We start from the raw sequence: 17,193 nt of genomic DNA, 5'->3' as shown, positions 1-17,193 counted from the left end.
AAAACCTGATTAAATCAATCAAAGGAATTTGATTTTTTATTTATATGCCTTCCCTTCCATGTTTATCTTTTCAACGTTAAGAAAGAATTCATACTCTGTGACCCAGTGATTTTCTGGATCACAAGATTAGGGGTTCTATTCAGCAATTGTTTTAGGGTCAAAGGGGGTCAAAGGGGAAAGTGTGGGTACAGTGTCATTGACTGGTGTGACATGTTCAGTGGATTTGAAAACATAATAATCTGCTAATGAGCTGAGGTTGGCGAATAGGTTTTTTGGGGATGCCTGTGGGGATCGAACAACAGTAGTCGATGCCTGATGTGACTGAAGCATTTAACAGGCCGTGAGTAACAGCAAGGAATCATCTGGAGAAGTTTCGAGGATGGAAAAGGGCAATCTTGGAGACATTATAGATTTTTGATGGGGAAAACAAAAGGTACTGTCCAAGATAACAGCAAATATGATCTACCTATTACTTCCACATTATGAGTATTTTGTCTTTGTCACTGACATGGGTGAGTGTTTTCTTTATTTTTGAAGTGGTATACAGTACTTTATTAGGTGTTCAACTGGGTCATTTAGCAGACACTTTTATCCAAAGCGACTTACATTACACTTTAAACCCATGGCTTTTTCACATTTTTGCCCAGGGAGCAATTAGGGGTTAGGTGTCTTGCTCAGGGACACTTCAACATGGAACTTGGGGCCTGGACTTGAACCACCAATCTTGTGCTTCCCAGCACACCTTCTCTAACCCCTGCGCCACGGCGATCCAATAGATCAATGTGTTCTCTTTTGCCTGGTTCTGATTGACCCTGGAGCTGAGGGCGTTGCATACATTCACCAAAGATGAATGACAATCGACTCTCTTTGTCTCCCACTTAAGCAGGCTCACTGCTCTTTTGAAAATAGGACAAGACTGCTGGTCATGCATGTATTGTCATGCATGTAATTATGTATCAATAATTTCACTGTAAAAACAGATCTCTTCCACTTGTCGTTTTGGCTCCAGAGTTTTTGCAAAGACGCATTCTTTTTACACTTGAAAGCCACATTCCCATGTGCTTTAATTCTTCTGGTGGACGCTATAAATACCTGGTCCTGATGGTTTAACCAATGATCCTGCTTTTTTCCAGGCATTTCAGGGAACTACTGAATGCCTGTGTTTTTATGTACCTCTATGACTCCTCCTCATTTCTAAGTCTGAACATGTCAAAGCTGGTTCTGTGGTAAAGGTGGAAACCTCGGACTTCCGGAAGCTTGTGCATTCTTCTCCTACAAGTTGCTCCCATGGAGCAGGACACATGAGTTATATTTTTAACTCTCCAGTCACTTGTTGGACAATCAGAAATGATGATGAGAGAAAGAGTTTAAAAGGCTACAATGTATTTTTTATTTTCTTGTGGTTTGTGTTAATGACATATATTCTCTTACACTATAATTCTATGACACACATCACAACATACTTGTGGAGGAAAAGTTTGAATCATAAACATATACAGTACCAGACCAAATTTGGACACACCTTCTCATTCAAGGTTTTAACATTAAAGACATTGAAACTATGAAAAAACTAATCATATAGAATTATATATATTTTTAAACAAACCAGAATATGTTTTATAATGCAGATTCTTCAAAGTAGCAACCTTCTGCTTTGATGGCAGCTTTGTAGACTCATATCATTCAGCTTCTCGAGGTAGTCACCTGGAATGTCAACAGCAGCCCTATAAATCCCATAAAACATTTATGATAGCCCTGTGTGTGAACAGTACACATTACATTTAAGATGACTCAAGATGACACTCAAGATTTTTGATTGGCTCAAAAAAAACGACCACAGGTCTCCTGACTTTATTTACACAGGAAGCCCATCAGATTTAATCCATCATTTTCAGTTAAAATTCAGACAATGATTTTTTTGGTTGCATTTAGTTTTGACGGACTGACCAAGTTGTACACCACCATACACACAATTTTTGGACTCATTTGCATAGTGTATTTATTTGACAAATAATACACTGGCTAACGTTGTTTGTGGAGTGTTTTCAAACTAGGTTAAGCATTCTTTTTTGTTTTCATGATAAATACCCTATATGTTGGTTTCTGGTTCTGGTTCTCCCTTTTGCGTCCAAATGTTCCACTTTAGGGTCCTGATGGTTCATGAGTTGTGTTCCAGTGATCGGGCCTATTCCACTACAGTTCTAATCTAGATTAGGGCAAGCACCACTCAACTGGGTAAAGAGAAATGATAGTCCGTTCTTTACTTTAAGACAGGAAGGTCACTCAATCCAGAACTTTAAGAACTTTGAATGGTTCCTAAAGTAGAGTTAAACTTAGGGAAGTGGCTCTCATGATGACCCCCAGGACAGGAAGACCGAGGGTTATCCCTGCTCATTAGGCTTACCAGCCTCAGAAACCCCAGATTAGAGCCCACGTAAATGCTTCTCAGACACATCTCTTATCAGAGGAGACTGTGTGAATCTGACCTTCATGGTCAAATTGCTGCAAAGAAGCCACTACTGAGGAAGAACATGAAGTGACTTGTCTGGGCCAAAAAACATAAGGAATTGACATTAAACCAGTGGTCATGAGATTTTTGCACCCGCTGTCTCTTTGTAAGATGAAAGGTAAGCGGATGGTTTCTACGTGTGCGGTTCCCACCATGAAGCACGGAGGGGTAATGGTGTGGGGGGGCTTTGTTGGTGACACTGTTGGTTGATTATTCAAACTTCAAGGTGATAATCAAAAACGTTTTTCTTAATGCTTATTTAGGGAGTCGCTGTCTCATCCTGATTTAGGAATCCAAGGTCAGAGGGCAAAAGCAGTAAGTGCCAACCAGGCAAGAAACACTGCTGATGGATGAGATGTGAGTTAGAGACACACCAAGCACCACACAACACTCACGCTTTGTTCGTTATGTTTACATTAATCTTAGGAGACCACACATTGTATGTGATTGTATCTAGTATTGCGGCGGGAGGACCTGCTCTTCCTCGACAACAAATCTTTTCTTCTAGATCTAACAACAAGTATAAAACGCAATGTTCTTCCCGGTGTTAGTCAGTTGTTCTTCCGGCTGTGTGGAGTTTGCATGTTCTGCCCGTGCCTGCGTGGGTTTTCTTTGGCTACTCCAGCTTCCTCCCACAGTCCAAAGATTTGCATTGGGGATTAGGTTAGTTGGTGACTCTAAATGATCTGTAGGTGTGAATGGTTGTGTGTCAGCACTGCGATTGGATGGCGTCCAATCCACAGTGTACTCCATCTCTCGCCGAATGTTGGCTGGCCATTGCAAACCTCTAAAACAGGGGTGCTATACTGGCTATTTTAATCTTAAGTGGGCCAGACCAGTAAAATCAGGCGATGGTCTGGTCGACGGCGAGGGGGGGCTCGGAGAGTTTGGTTGTCGGGGGGGGGGGGGGGGGGGCGCTGATGGTGCATCGTCATTTTTATGTGGTCTGAGCTCACTCACACATTGGCTCACACTGTTTGACCCCCGGTGGACTCATTAGGGACAGCAGCTATTCATCAGGAGGAATCAGGAAACCTTTATTGCCATAATATGTCAGACATACAAGGAATTTGACTTGGCGGTTGGTGCAGACAGTACGACAATGGACCACAAGACAACAGTGCACCATCATCGTCTTTGGCAGGTCGAATTTCTTCAGCTGCCTCAGAAAGAACAACCTCTGCTGAGCCTTCTTGGTGATGAATACACTATATTGGCAAGCCACCTGTGATAGTAATTAAATATTATCCTGCGCTCCAAAAATAATTCCTTGAGTTTGACATCTGTACTCCAAAAGGCTGACCAGTGTAGAAGAGGACTGACTGACGAACATTCTGCAGTGACATGCCATCACATCTGTTTTTTTTAAATATTTCTAACAGGACAAAGACCCCCCCCCCCACACCCCCATGCTTTGTAAGGCAATATTTAACTACTCCTTAATATAATATTGAAATAAAACCAAAATCCCATTACCTAAAAAAATAAGAATTGGGCTGATTTAAATGGTATTCATCGGATCGACCACAGTTTGTGTTTGTAAACCAATGTTGGTCACGGAGTGCCACAAGGTTCTGTGCGTGGACCAATTTCTTTTTACCCTATATATATATATATATATATATATATATATATATAGGGTATAGGGTATATATATATATATATATATATATATATATATATATATATATATTTTATATATTATATATTTATTTACCCTCTTAAAGACTGCCAACGAGCCTGGCACTGGTAGGCAGATTGTTCCGTTTACCTTTGTGGTATTGTGACTCTAGGTCACTTGTGTGTGTAATACATTTTTCCAGTGTTTTTTCTCCAAAGTTTGCTTGCTGTGTTTTAGAGCTCCTATATGTCTTCAATTGTTCTCTGTTCACTCTCAAGGCACAATTACTGCCATCCCATCAGCCGGCCTCCCGCCATCTCCCCTTTCCCCCCCTGATATTCATTGAAAACTCTGAGTGTTACAATAGAACTCTTTTAACATGTGCATACAGAAAACTGGAAGCCTTAACAAACCAGTGTATTTTACCCGTGTGCTTCTAATCAAGCCGCTATGAGTGTGTGTTTTCCCCTGAGTAAGACTGTATTTCCCTGCTCTGAGACGTGATACTATATTACACTAATAAAAATGATAGTGTTGGCAAAATGTCTACACCATTAAAATCCATTCTTTACAGCATAATTGCTGTGGTTCTGTTGAGGTAAGTGATTAATGGAACTACTTGCCAACTGTATTGTCCCTATGTCTCTGGATGGAAGAACATAGGTGCATTTTTCCAGGGGCGGATTTGGTGGTTTGCAGGCGAACTTTGTCTTGCTTCACCTTGGGATGTTGGTATTAGCAGTGGTGGCAAACGTATTGAAAACCTTCATTTGTGAAGTACAACTAGTAATACCACACATTAAACGTCAATTAATCTGCACTGTACCAGTTACTTTTCTTTGTCAGGTGAACATAGCACTCCAAAGTTAGTCATGGCAGATGAAGAGCCGAGGGACGCAAGAGAGCCCAATGCTGAGTCTAATGTTGCTTGTATGAGCAAGCGGCTGGATTACAAGCCAAGCATGTTAAGCAGGTACGGCACCAGCCTATGCTCAACCTAGGATCTCTGATCTTAAAGATTTGACCATGTGTAGACCTCAAACTGTTCTCATAATGATGTACTTATTAATAATAACTCAGACTGGTGAGTAGTGTTCTGCCATGATGGCTCTAAAACCAAACGTTAAAGCTTTACTAACCCTTGGTAGCTTACAGGACAAACTGTGTGCACTAACTCGAGATGCACTCATGCTTACCTGAGAGCAGGCCAGCTGTATCCAAAATGCTGTTGGTCTCTCACAGAACTGCTCTGAACTTCCACACAATGGAGTGTATTGATTCAACATCCAAAATAATTCCACTGGAGCTGTGTACGGTGTACAAATAGCCTCTTCAAATTTCTCTGCAACAGGAGAACAGTTTATTTGTCCTCCGTGGCACTGCTATTACGGCATTGCATTTCTCTGCACAGAAATACGCCCATACTTGTGTTTCTGTGTGTGCGTTAGCCCATGCGTGTGTGGTTGCGTGCTTGCCTACACGCATGTAAATGGGTAAGTGTGCATTTAAGACATGACAAGGCAGGAAAAACTCACTTTAGAATTGAGTCAAGTAGATCAAGATGAGTGTGTTGCAGCTACAACATACAGATGGTTACAAGCAATACTTTGTTACTGTATATCGAAGATGGAACAGATCAACTTTAGGTGGCTGTATACAGGTGAGTGCTGATTACCTTTTAGAGGGCTGTCATCATCATAGACCTCTACTGATTTTTTTCCTCAGTTTGTTTGGAACTTAAATTATTTGTTCAATCAATCTTTAAATGACAGCCATTACAAAATGTAAAGTTTTTATGTTTTATGACTATGTTGATACTGGATCACGTTTTAGTGAAACAGAAATGAATTGAATCAAAATTTAGTGCAACAACTCTTCATTGAGACATTTAAATTGAAATTATTTTGAATTGAATCAGTCTTAGTGCACTTTAGTAATCACATACATTGTATTTGACTTCTGGAATAAATCAACCAGGGTTCAGTGTCTGCGTCAACATGTGGGGTGAGTGGCATGTAAACCATTGCAGTCAAAAGAAAAAGGGCATCTTACTCTACATCAGTACTGACTGCAATGGATGTAGAAATAGATAACACTCTACTATGTTGTCCATAGATGACTTACACACATTTTCAAGATATTTTTTCTTAGCTGAATTTTCACTCTGTGATCTTATGGCTGGCCTATTACTACCCAGCAGCCACGAATGAGACTTTTGGAAAGAATTACATTCCTTGTATGAGAAGTTCTTTAATTCGGATCTGGGAAACATTCATGATGACGAGCCTTTGTGTTGCTTTATTATGAGTCAGGAGTCTTTCCAGTGTGAATTTTGAGGAATACTCTGTAGCTTATCAGGCTATAACAATAAAATGGACCTTTCACCAGAAGTTTCTTACAAAAGCATACAACCGTTTTCCCCATCTGGGCGTTTAAATGAGTGAGATGCCGTCAGGCAAGAAAGTGAATCCACGGCCCATGAGAAGCAGTGATGACATTCTACATCCAAGGTCCTTTTGTTAACCGCTCAAACGAATTTGCAAATTGCTCTGATCTGAAAACACAAAGCAGTATCTCACCCCTTATGACAGGCCGGGTAACGGACCGATACGAAGTGGTGAGAAACCGCCGGGAGTAGAAATCTCTTTGAGACATCAAAAGACGGCCGTCTCACTTCTGTCAGCTCAGTTGGGGAGGGGATGACAGAGGGCCGCCAGGCAGACACATATCCCTCTGCAAGCTGAGCCCACTGAGCCCACAGAGCGCTGAATGGAGGTCCATGTCAGCGAGGCCTGACATGGACCCCTGGCTAAGCATATTGCCAAAAAGAAAGCGGAGACAAAGTCCACAGTTGTCCATCTGAGCGATATGCAGTCTGTCATTTTCTTTGATTATGATCAAAGATCTTCTTTATCACTTAAAATCAACCCATAGAACTGTTTAAATAACCATGTTTTCCGTTGATATGCTATCATTTCTGTGAATCACTGTTCACCTGCAGCAACATTTGTTTCTCAGAGGGAGGCTCATATTTCAGAAGAAGGGAAACCTCTTTGACCTTACTCTGCTAGATTCTTTCTGTTACATGAATACTTTCTCCAAATGTTTGCGGTAACTGATCTAAATACAAGTGAACTCCAACAGGGGAGAACACCAGACATATGGAATTGGAGTTATTTGAAATCACGTTGTGGCTGACACACACGCGCGCGCGCACACACACGCACGCACGCACGCACGCACACACACACACACACACACACACACACACACACACAACGTACAAAACTCCACCCAACATCACGGCACCACTACAGAGCAGATCTAAACGAAACCAAAAACACCCCCACTCCACTACAAAAACAGACACAGCTGGAGACTGCACAGATGGGGTGGGAGCTCCACGACTAGTCCTTCAGCGCCCAGTCCTGCCGTAGTCGTTCCCGAGACGAGTGTGGAGCTGGGGAAACCTACCTGGGGCAAAAGTAATCTGGCCTCACCTGTTGGGAATCACTAATTAAAGTGCTGTGGCCAAACAGGTAGAGGGAGCTCTACCCATCACATAATGAAACTTATTAATTAATATATTATTAATAGTAAACTGTCGGCCATTAACTGGCAGAAACTGTTGTGTTCAAAAGCCTTTAGGAAAGAGTCAATTTCATTCAAACATGTATATCTTGCCCTAAATATTTAAACTCATCAATAATATGAATAATTTCACCAACACTGACGGATAAATTGGTCGTATTTAGTTAATATTATGTAGCGATCGGAGCGGCGGATCGAGTTGGGCGGCGCTGGTGGGCGCATTGCATGATGGGACAATCCTTAGAAGCATTTCTGTTATGTTGATGTTCTGGTGTTTAAGATTATGTGTGTTTTCTAGGGTCTGTTATGTTGTGCTCAAATGTTACTGTTTAATGTTTTAATTAAATGTTTGATGTTTTGTTACAGTTTAATGTGTAGGAGTGTGGGCACCATGACCCAACTTGGTATGGCTGTGGGTGAAGTTCTTAGTTCGACGCCTTAATAAAGTGTCTATTTCCTGGGGTCGTGCGGTGTATGAAACACAGGAAGGGCAGCAAAATTAATACCAGTCTCCTGTCTCGTTCATCTAGCCAAGCTTGCCACATTGGTGTCAGAAGTGGGATATAGCTACTAGAATGCAGATGGAGATGGAGATTGAAGAGCTGGAGAGGGCCCTAGGGCAGACCCAGGGCCACTTGCGAAGCCTGATGCGGCAAAAGATGGAGTCTAATGAGGATGGACAACGCCTAGCCCTCCCTGATGGCTGCAGCACCAGACGGCTACGCCAGCAGGGGAACGTCTCAAGGCCTCACCCACCACCCATGGCTACGGAAGACCCTCGACTGCCCAGGACGGCTACTACCAGCGAGGGCCTGCTACCTACCAACACCCCCGACCAGCCACGGGTCTTCACCCCTGGCCTACAAGGCTCCTCAATCAAGCCAAGGACATCAGTCAAACTACCCAAATACGATGGGACGACACAGCTGGAGCCATATTTGTCACAAGTCCATCTAGCAGCCCAACACAGCGGCTGGGACAGCGAAGAGGCTGCCACCCATCTAGCCCTAGCATTAGAAGGCAAGGCAGTGCAGGTGCTTCGTGACCTAGCTCCAGCGGAACAAGGGGACCTACAGGCCCTAAAAATGGCGTTAAAGAGGAGATTTGGACAGCGGCTCCTTGTTGACCAGAGCCGGGAGGAACTAGCCAGCCGCCGCCGCCAAGGAGAAGAAAGTTTGGGTACCTTCGCAGCAGATGTGCAGCTACACGCTCGACTGGGTTACCCGCACTTCCAAGCAGCGGCACAAGAAGAACTAGCCCTCCACGCCTTCCTGAGAGGACTTGCACCTGAGCAGTTGCGTCAGCATGTCGCTCTCATCAGACCCCAGACCCTCGGTGATGCACTCCACGAGGCTGAACGAGCAGAGGGAGTACTCACCGCATGGCCCAGCCAGAAAAGAACTCTCCACCAACAGCCATGCGTCAGGCTTACCGATTATGACGAGGAAGAAGAAGCAGAAGAGGTCCGTCAGGTGAGGCCTCCACCACAACGAATGCAGCCCTGGCCTCCAGCACCCAGGCGGCGTCCCCCCCAGCCTACTGACCGCTGCTATCGTTGTGACGAACCGGGTCACATAGCCAGAAATTGCCCAGCCCCAACTCCGAAACCCAGAGTCACTTCACCAGCGGGAAACGACAGAGGAATGGTGTAGCGAGGGGTGCACCATTCCGGCCTCCAGCCCCCCTCCATGGCCGATGCACTTTAGTCGGCCGCCTCGGACACACTGAAGGGCTGTACCTGAACTGCAAACTGGATGGCCAACCGTGTCGGGCGCTGGTCGACACTGGGTCCACCATCTCCTTGGTACGACCTGGCATCCTCCCTGGTACTAGCGGAGACCTCCCAAAGACTTGGTCAACAACCACCACTCAGATGCTCACGGTAACGGGGGAACGAGCTGGCATGAGAGGGACCAAGAGACTGAAAGTCCAGGCTGGGGCCCAGGAGCTGGTGCACAAGTTCTGGCTTGCTGATATTCGGGACCCATGTATCATCGGCTTGGACCTGTTGACCCGCTGGGGTGCCTGTGTCAACGTGTTAGGAGAAACCATCACCCTTGGCACAGAGGTTGTGGCACTCCAGTCCGGTAGGGCCGCACCACCACCTATGCCGTCCATCGCCAGTGGCCCTGCACATCCACAGGCCACCTTGGCTGCCTCCATTGCACCAGCTGTCTCTTTCTCCAGTGAGACTGTGGAAGCCGTCCGTGATTTGTGGGAGCGCAGCAGTGCTGGCCTGGACCCTGAACAGCAGCATCAGTTGAAGTGCCTTCTGGAAAATTATATGGACATATTTGCGGCAAAAGACAAAGACTGCACGCAGACAGGGCTGGTCCAGCATTCCATCGATACCGGCTCTGCACAGCCCATCCGTCTGCGGCCCAATCGACTGGCCCTCAGTAAGCAGCAAGCTGCAGAGGAGAAAATTGGCGAGATGGCTGCTGCAGGAGTAATTGAGCCCTCGGACAGTCCATGGGCAGCCCCGGCCGTACTGGTAAGGAAGAAGGACAACAACTGGCGGTTCTGTGTGGACTATCGACGTCTCAACAATGTCACCAAAAAAGACTCGTACCCCCTACCTCGTATTGACGATGCTCTCGATTACATCGCGGGGTCCAGCTGGTTCAGCTCCCTTGACCTGCGCAGCGGTTACTGGCAGGTAGAGCTGTCCCCCGACGCAAGACCTAAGACCGCCTTCACCATCGGGCAAGGGCTGTGGCAATTCCGCGTCATGCCATTTGGACTCTGCAACGCGCCGGCTACATTTGAGCGGCTGATGGAAAGGGTGCTGGCGGGCATTCCCCGGAATCATTGCGTTGTGTACCTCGACGACCTGCTGGTACATGCCAATGACTTTGACAGAGCCCTTATCAACCTCCAAGAAGTCTTCAATGCCATCCGCCATGCCCAGTTGCGACTCAACCCTGCGAAGTGCCGACTGCTAACAAGGGAAACAGCTTTCCTGGGCCACATTGTCAGTGCTCGTGGTGTAGCTACAGACCCAGCAAAGGTGACTGCAGTAAAGGACTGGCCAACCCCAGCTAACGTCAGTGAGTTGAGAAGTTTCCTGGGCCTGGGGTCATACTATCGGCGCTTCATCCGAGATTTTGCTTCGATTGCCAGTCCCCTCCATCGTCTGACTAACCTGGGCCAGCCATTCCTCTGGGATGACACCTGCACCGTAGCTTTCAACCAACTCAAGGTATCGCTAACCAAAGCCCCGATCCTTGCCTACCCTGATGCCCGCCGGCCCTTTATTGTGGACACTGACGCCAGCAATGTGGGGATCGGGGCTGTCCTTTCCCAACACGGGGACGAGGGGGAACGTGCAGTGGCATACTTCAGTCGATCCTTGAGCCGGGCGGAGAGGAACTACTGTGTGACACGACGTGAGCTGCTAGCGGTGGTCCGGGCGCTACAGCACTTCCGGCCATACCTGCACGGCAGCCACTTCCTGATCCGCACTGATCATGCCTCGCTCACTTGGCTCCTGAATTTCAAAAATCCGGAAGGGCAGGTTGCTCGATGGCTGGAGGCCCTACAAGAGCATGATTTTGAAATTCAGCATCGGGCAGGGCGACATCATGGCAATGCCGATGCACTCTCCAGACGCCCCTGCGAGGCTGTCGAGTGCCGTTACTGTCAGCGACAGGAGGAACAGGACCAATCAATGCCAGCAGTGACGATGGTGCAGGCGGTTGACAACGAAGCAGACCTGTTCCCACTGACAAGCCTGCAGTTGGAGCAGCAGCAGAAAGAGGACGGGACTCTGGCGTTAGTTAGAAGTTGGCTGGAAGCAGGGCAGCGCCCCGAGTGGGCTGTGGTATCAGCACTGGGGCCCGAGGTAAAGGCCTACCACTCGCAGTGGGGTAACTTCGAGTTCCATGACGGGGTGGTGTACCGGAGGTGGAGGGCTCCCGAAAGAGGACGCGACCTTGTACAATTGCTGGTGCCTCGCACACTCCGCCCCCAAGTCCTGAAGCTTGCCCACGGCTCGGTGGGGGCGGGGCACTATGGGAATACCAAGACTCTCTACCGCCTCAGAGAACGGTTCTACTGGCCTAGCTGTCGACGGGACGTTGAGCTGTATGTGCATTGCTGCGACCTTTGCACTGCCCAGAAGGGGCCAACCCAGCGCTCTCATGCCCCATTGCAGCAGTACCTGGTGGGGGCTCCGATGGAGCGAGTAGGAGTGGACATTCTTGGGCCCTTTCCGGTCACGGATTCTGGCAACCGTTATGTCCTCGTGGCCATGGACTATTTCACTAAGTGGCCCGAGGCTTATGCTGTGCCGGATCAGAGCGCCATCACGACTGCAGAGAGACTGGTGGAGGAGATGTTTGCCCGCTTCGGGGCCCCCGCTGAGCTGCACAGCGACCAAGGGCGAAACTTTGAGTCCCAGGTCTTCAGCGAGGTTTGTCGTCGGCTCGGGGTGAGCAAGACCAGGACGACACCCCTGCACCCCCAGAGTGATGGCTTGGTGGAACGGTTCAACCGCACGCTAGCCACCCAACTTGCTATCCTCACCAGCCAACACCAGCGTGACTGGGACCGCCACCTACCATTGGTCCTGTGGTCCTACCGGACAGCTGTCCAGGAGTCCAGCCGATGCACACCTGCTGCCCTCATGTTTGGGCGAGAACTACGGACCCCAATCGACTTGGTGTTTGGGGCTCCCCCCGAGCCCGAGATCAGCGGAGGGACAGCGATGGACTACTGTCGTCGATTGAGGGATCGCCTGCAGGTGGTCCATGACTATACTCGCCAGGCCCAGGCCAGCTCCGGAGTGCGGCAGAAACGAGCCTATGACACCAGGGGCCGGGGGCAAGCACTCATACCCGGGGACCGGATCTGGGTGTATTGTCCAGTCCGGAAGAAGGGCGTCTCCCCCAAGCTTTGCAGCCACTGGCAAGGGCCCGGCGAGATTTTGGAACGCCTGTCGGAGGTGGTGTACCGGGTGCGCATGCCTGGCCGGGGACGCACAGTGGTGTTACACCGGGACAGACTTTCACCGTACCGCCCCCTAGCTCCGCCCACGGTTGGAGAGGACAGTGACGTTTGCAGACCATGTGCTGGTACAAGTGGTTCCCCAAATGTGCCTTCTGCAAGCCGACGACGGCCTGTACGTCAACGGCGTCTACCGGGACGTTGGAGAGACTTTGTGCTAGGTGATGGGGTCGTTGAGGACAACTGACCCCTCAGGTGGGGGCTATGTAGCGATCGGAGCGGCGGATCGAGTTGGGCGGCGCTGGTGGGCGCATTGCATGATGGGACAATCCTTAGATGCATTTCTGTTATGTTGATGTTCTGGTGTTTAAGATTATGTGTGTTTTCTAGGGTCTGTTATGTTGTGCTCAAATGTTACTGTTTAATGTTTTAATTAAATGTTTGATGTTTTGTTACAGTTTAATGTGTAGGAGTGTGGGCACCATGACCCAACTTGGTATGGCTGTGGGTGAAGTTCTTAGTTCGACGCCTTAATAAAGTGTCTATTTCCTGGGGTCGTGCGGTGTATGAAACACAGGAAGGGCAGCAAAATTAATACCAGTCTCCTGTCTCGTTCATCTAGCCAAGCTTGCCACAATAATTTGACAATGAATATTTTGAATTTAGAAATGTCCTGTGCAGTGTTAATCTAACAACATCATACATAATATTAAAACTCGTTTCACTGCAGTGCAAATACTTTTCAGGACGTTTTGCTGATTTTTATTTAGAGCTTTGGGGAGGAACAGTGTGGGGTCAGCGGGGAAGAGGAGAAGCTCTGCTCGTGGAGGAGGTGGAGGAGACGCAGATGCTTCGAGCTGAGCTCTCCACCTCCCGCCGGAGCTCCGAGGCAGGTCCAAGGCTGCAATGAAGCCGGATCTGGGTCTGTCCACGGTGGACTGGTCTCTGCTGGAGCATATGGGTCGAAAGGATCAGGACTAAACAGAGAGGGGTTCACATAGAGGATCAGGACTACACGGAGACGGGTTCACATAGAGGATCAGGATTAAAGTAAATTAAAGTCTGAGTAACTTTAAGCAATGTGTTATTAGTAGCTTAACTTTGACGGTCCAGTTAATTGGTTTGATGGGAACAGTCAAAACAATCAGTTTTGAGGTACTGTAAGTAGGTCTTGTTGTGTAAAATATATAGTGTATGAAGTACCCTGTTTTATTAATAATGAAGAATTTAAAAGTGAGGATAAATTCAGATCAGGTTGGACTTTGATGTGTTTTAACAATCAACCGTACAATGTTTACTACTATAATGTGTATTGGATTGTCTGACTGGTAGTGATTTCATTTAGCTGGTATTTCATAGTAACATTTAATGACTTACCAGGTATGATAAATAACAATAGATAATCTGGTATTATATAAACTACTAGGAGGGACAGTCTACTGTCCTGTAGTTGTATTTTCCTTTTATTAAAAAATAAACTTTGATCTTGAGAAACACAAAAAGCACGTGACACTCACTGCAACACAAGTCTATTATTGTCAGCGTTCACCGTTGTGACCTCAGCTCTTTACTGTTGTTTACTGGCAGCAACGAGGCTCGCGTAATTGGGACGGCTCTCTGCTGGTCCAACCTCTGGTATCAGACTGTAAGCTGCTTCCTGCTCTGCCTCTTTCATCTATCGTGTATACTGTGCAACAAGTGGAGGAGCAGTGCGTTCTCATCGGGCCTGAAAAGAGCCTTTGTTAGGCTCGGAACACCTGGACGCAGTTATCTCAGTGCTCCTTCCCTCACCGCCCTCAATTTCTCTCCCTCTTTTCTCTATCTGTCCATCTTTTCCCATCTGAATTGTTCTCTCTTACTCCACCTCCCCCTCTCTCTTCTACTTCCTGTCTGTTTTTGTCTGCAGTGTGACTGAAAGTCCACACCAATTAGAGAAGGACACGGGGAAGTGCATTGAGGTTGAAGAGAGCAGCTCAAGGTAAGAATGATATTTATTTATTGTATATTTATTTAGAAATGTATATTTTGCCTTTCCTTATAATGCATCCAATGTGCCCTAGATTAATCTCAATCTAGACTTCCGATTCTAGTTGTTGGATCAATCCATTTGGATGCTGTACTGTTTCTTGGTGCCGTAGCTGTTTATTGTTATATTGCTATTAAATATTGTTATCATCATATTATGTGTTTTCACACGAATGAGTTTTGAGAGGACTTTCCTGTAGTTGTTTTTGCACTTATGCATCGTCATTGTTTGATATTCTTTTCTATTGTTATTTTGCACTCCATAAAGCTTATGTATTTCACGCTTGTACTGTGTTCATGTCTCTTTTTTTTGACACCATGGAATTCTATGAGATAAGTTCCTGTTATAATTCCCTTTGTTCACCCGTCCTAAGTTTTCACTTATGTTACTTATCACACTGGTTTTATCACATTCCCCTAATCTTCAGTATGGCAGCTGAAATGAATGATCAACTCCAAGTTGTCAACAAAGCCCATAATGCTGCAGTTATCTGTCTGGGTTGTGATGGTGATTGGCCTTGAAGCCTGCTGACAGTCATTAGCAGGTGTGCAGCGCCAATTAGCCTGAGCAGCCGGGCCGAGAGGAAGAGGTCACCTGGCTCCACTTTCCCACGACAGGACGGTCAGCTGGACGACTGATATTCGCTGAGTGCTGTGGACCTTCATGACCACACCTCGTGTCACATGTGATCACACTAAAGTACTCTTCACATCTTCTACCAAAACTACTTTTGTATTCCTTGTTGATTTCTTGCAGAACAGCTTCAACAGTTCACATTTATTTAATAGGATAAGACGGAATTATTGCTCTACAAATGAAATAATTTGCTCACAGTCCGCTTACAGAATACATTTTGGGTCTGTACACATATTATAACAGTAACTGGCTGTGCACTCAGATCCCCACTGGAAAAGGATTTCTCTGAATGAAAAACATGTGCTGTTTATGACAAACTGCCAACACCAACAATGTATAAGAGTATGAGAGCCAACTTCCACCGTAGTTAGTGCTGGTGTATTTATATAAAACCAATATCTGTGCCGCATTTTATTAGGACCTAAAACAATAAAACACAAATGATACAGCTACATAACAAAAAGGCAATATAATACACTGTTTTGAATAAACAGTGTATTATATCATGTGATGACGATTCCATTAATTAAAGAAATGTTTTCAAACCGTAAAAATTAATAGCAAACCATTTTTGGTTCACAGTGAGGATAATACGTTGCTGAAATCCGCTGAGCTCTTAACATTTATTTAAAGCACTACTGTGGAAACTGAAACAAACACACAGTAAAATATGGTACACCAATTTAGGGAAACAAATCTTTAGATTTTTTGTATTTTGTTTTTAAATGTACAAACCAATGGGAAGATTTTACTTTCCCCAAAAACTTGTTGCAGTAACCTTGTAAGGTTGCAGTATTAGTCCAATCCGTTTTAAAGAATAGGCCAATCCCACCTCCCACCTCAAAGAGCAATATATGAATCCACTGCTGAAAATAGTCCCGGAGCAATGCACCATTTCACCATCCCTTAACCTGTTTGAGCAGTGAATCCATTCAGGCTCCTGCTTATTTGCATTGGTCTGGGCCCATGCTTTGCATTTCATGTTGTTTCCCAAATTAACCATCCTGCCAAGCCCCCCCCCTCCCCCTCCATGAAATCCCTTTGAGTCTCTCTCTCTCATTATGTGTGAAAAAAGTTGCTGAAGTGAGAAATGAGCCTGCGAAATCCTGTTGTCCTAATTAAACTTTGACATGAAGAGTGACAAGAAGCAATGAAGGGGAAACAATAGCAGACTGTGCATGAGTGCAAGCCCGGAGCAGGCACGCAGCTTTGTCCTCACCAACAAAGGCATTTGTTTGCATGTGTTCAACTTCGTTCAACTTCACCAGGCCCAGGTGCGAAAACCCAATTTGCTAGAGACATCGCAACTCATAAAACCTTTCAACAGTTGATGAACAGTTGGTACAAAAAGCTGCTGTGTTTAAATGTAAATATTGAAAAACAAAATCAATTCACTTTCATTACTTCATTACTTCACTTTCATCCATGATTTCTGGACTGAAAGACACAGCCGAAGAGTTCAGGTGTGAAATTGTACTCTTGACACTTAAGATTTACTTAAAGATTATCTTAGCAACAACCTGCATCTATGTACAGGTATGTAGAGTAAAGTTAAACTGGGAAGTAACAGAAGTAACTCTTGAGTGTGTGAAATGCGTGATTCTCCGACATCGTCAAGCGGGCATGTTAGTGCATGTGAGTGCATGTTAGTGCATGTGGATGCGTGTGAGTGCATGTTAGTGCATGTGGGTGTGCTCCACGTGTTACCTGCACTACTGTCCCAAGTGACGGCGTTGTCGTGGACGCGTATGTATGCCCTTCCTATTACCTGTCAGGTAAACACTGTTAGCTCTGTCAGCACTGTTGCTTTTGTTAACACGGCTAGCTGCTAGCTGTTGCCTCAGCCAGCCTCATGTTGAGAGC

Source organism: Gasterosteus aculeatus, chromosome 12 (genome assembly GCF_964276395.1).
Source record: "Gasterosteus aculeatus chromosome 12, fGasAcu3.hap1.1, whole genome shotgun sequence".
In the NCBI taxonomy this organism is placed as follows: Eukaryota; Metazoa; Chordata; class Actinopteri; order Perciformes; family Gasterosteidae; genus Gasterosteus; species Gasterosteus aculeatus.
The sequence above is the reverse complement of the archived record's forward strand: the minus strand, read 5'-3'. Positions refer to the sequence as shown.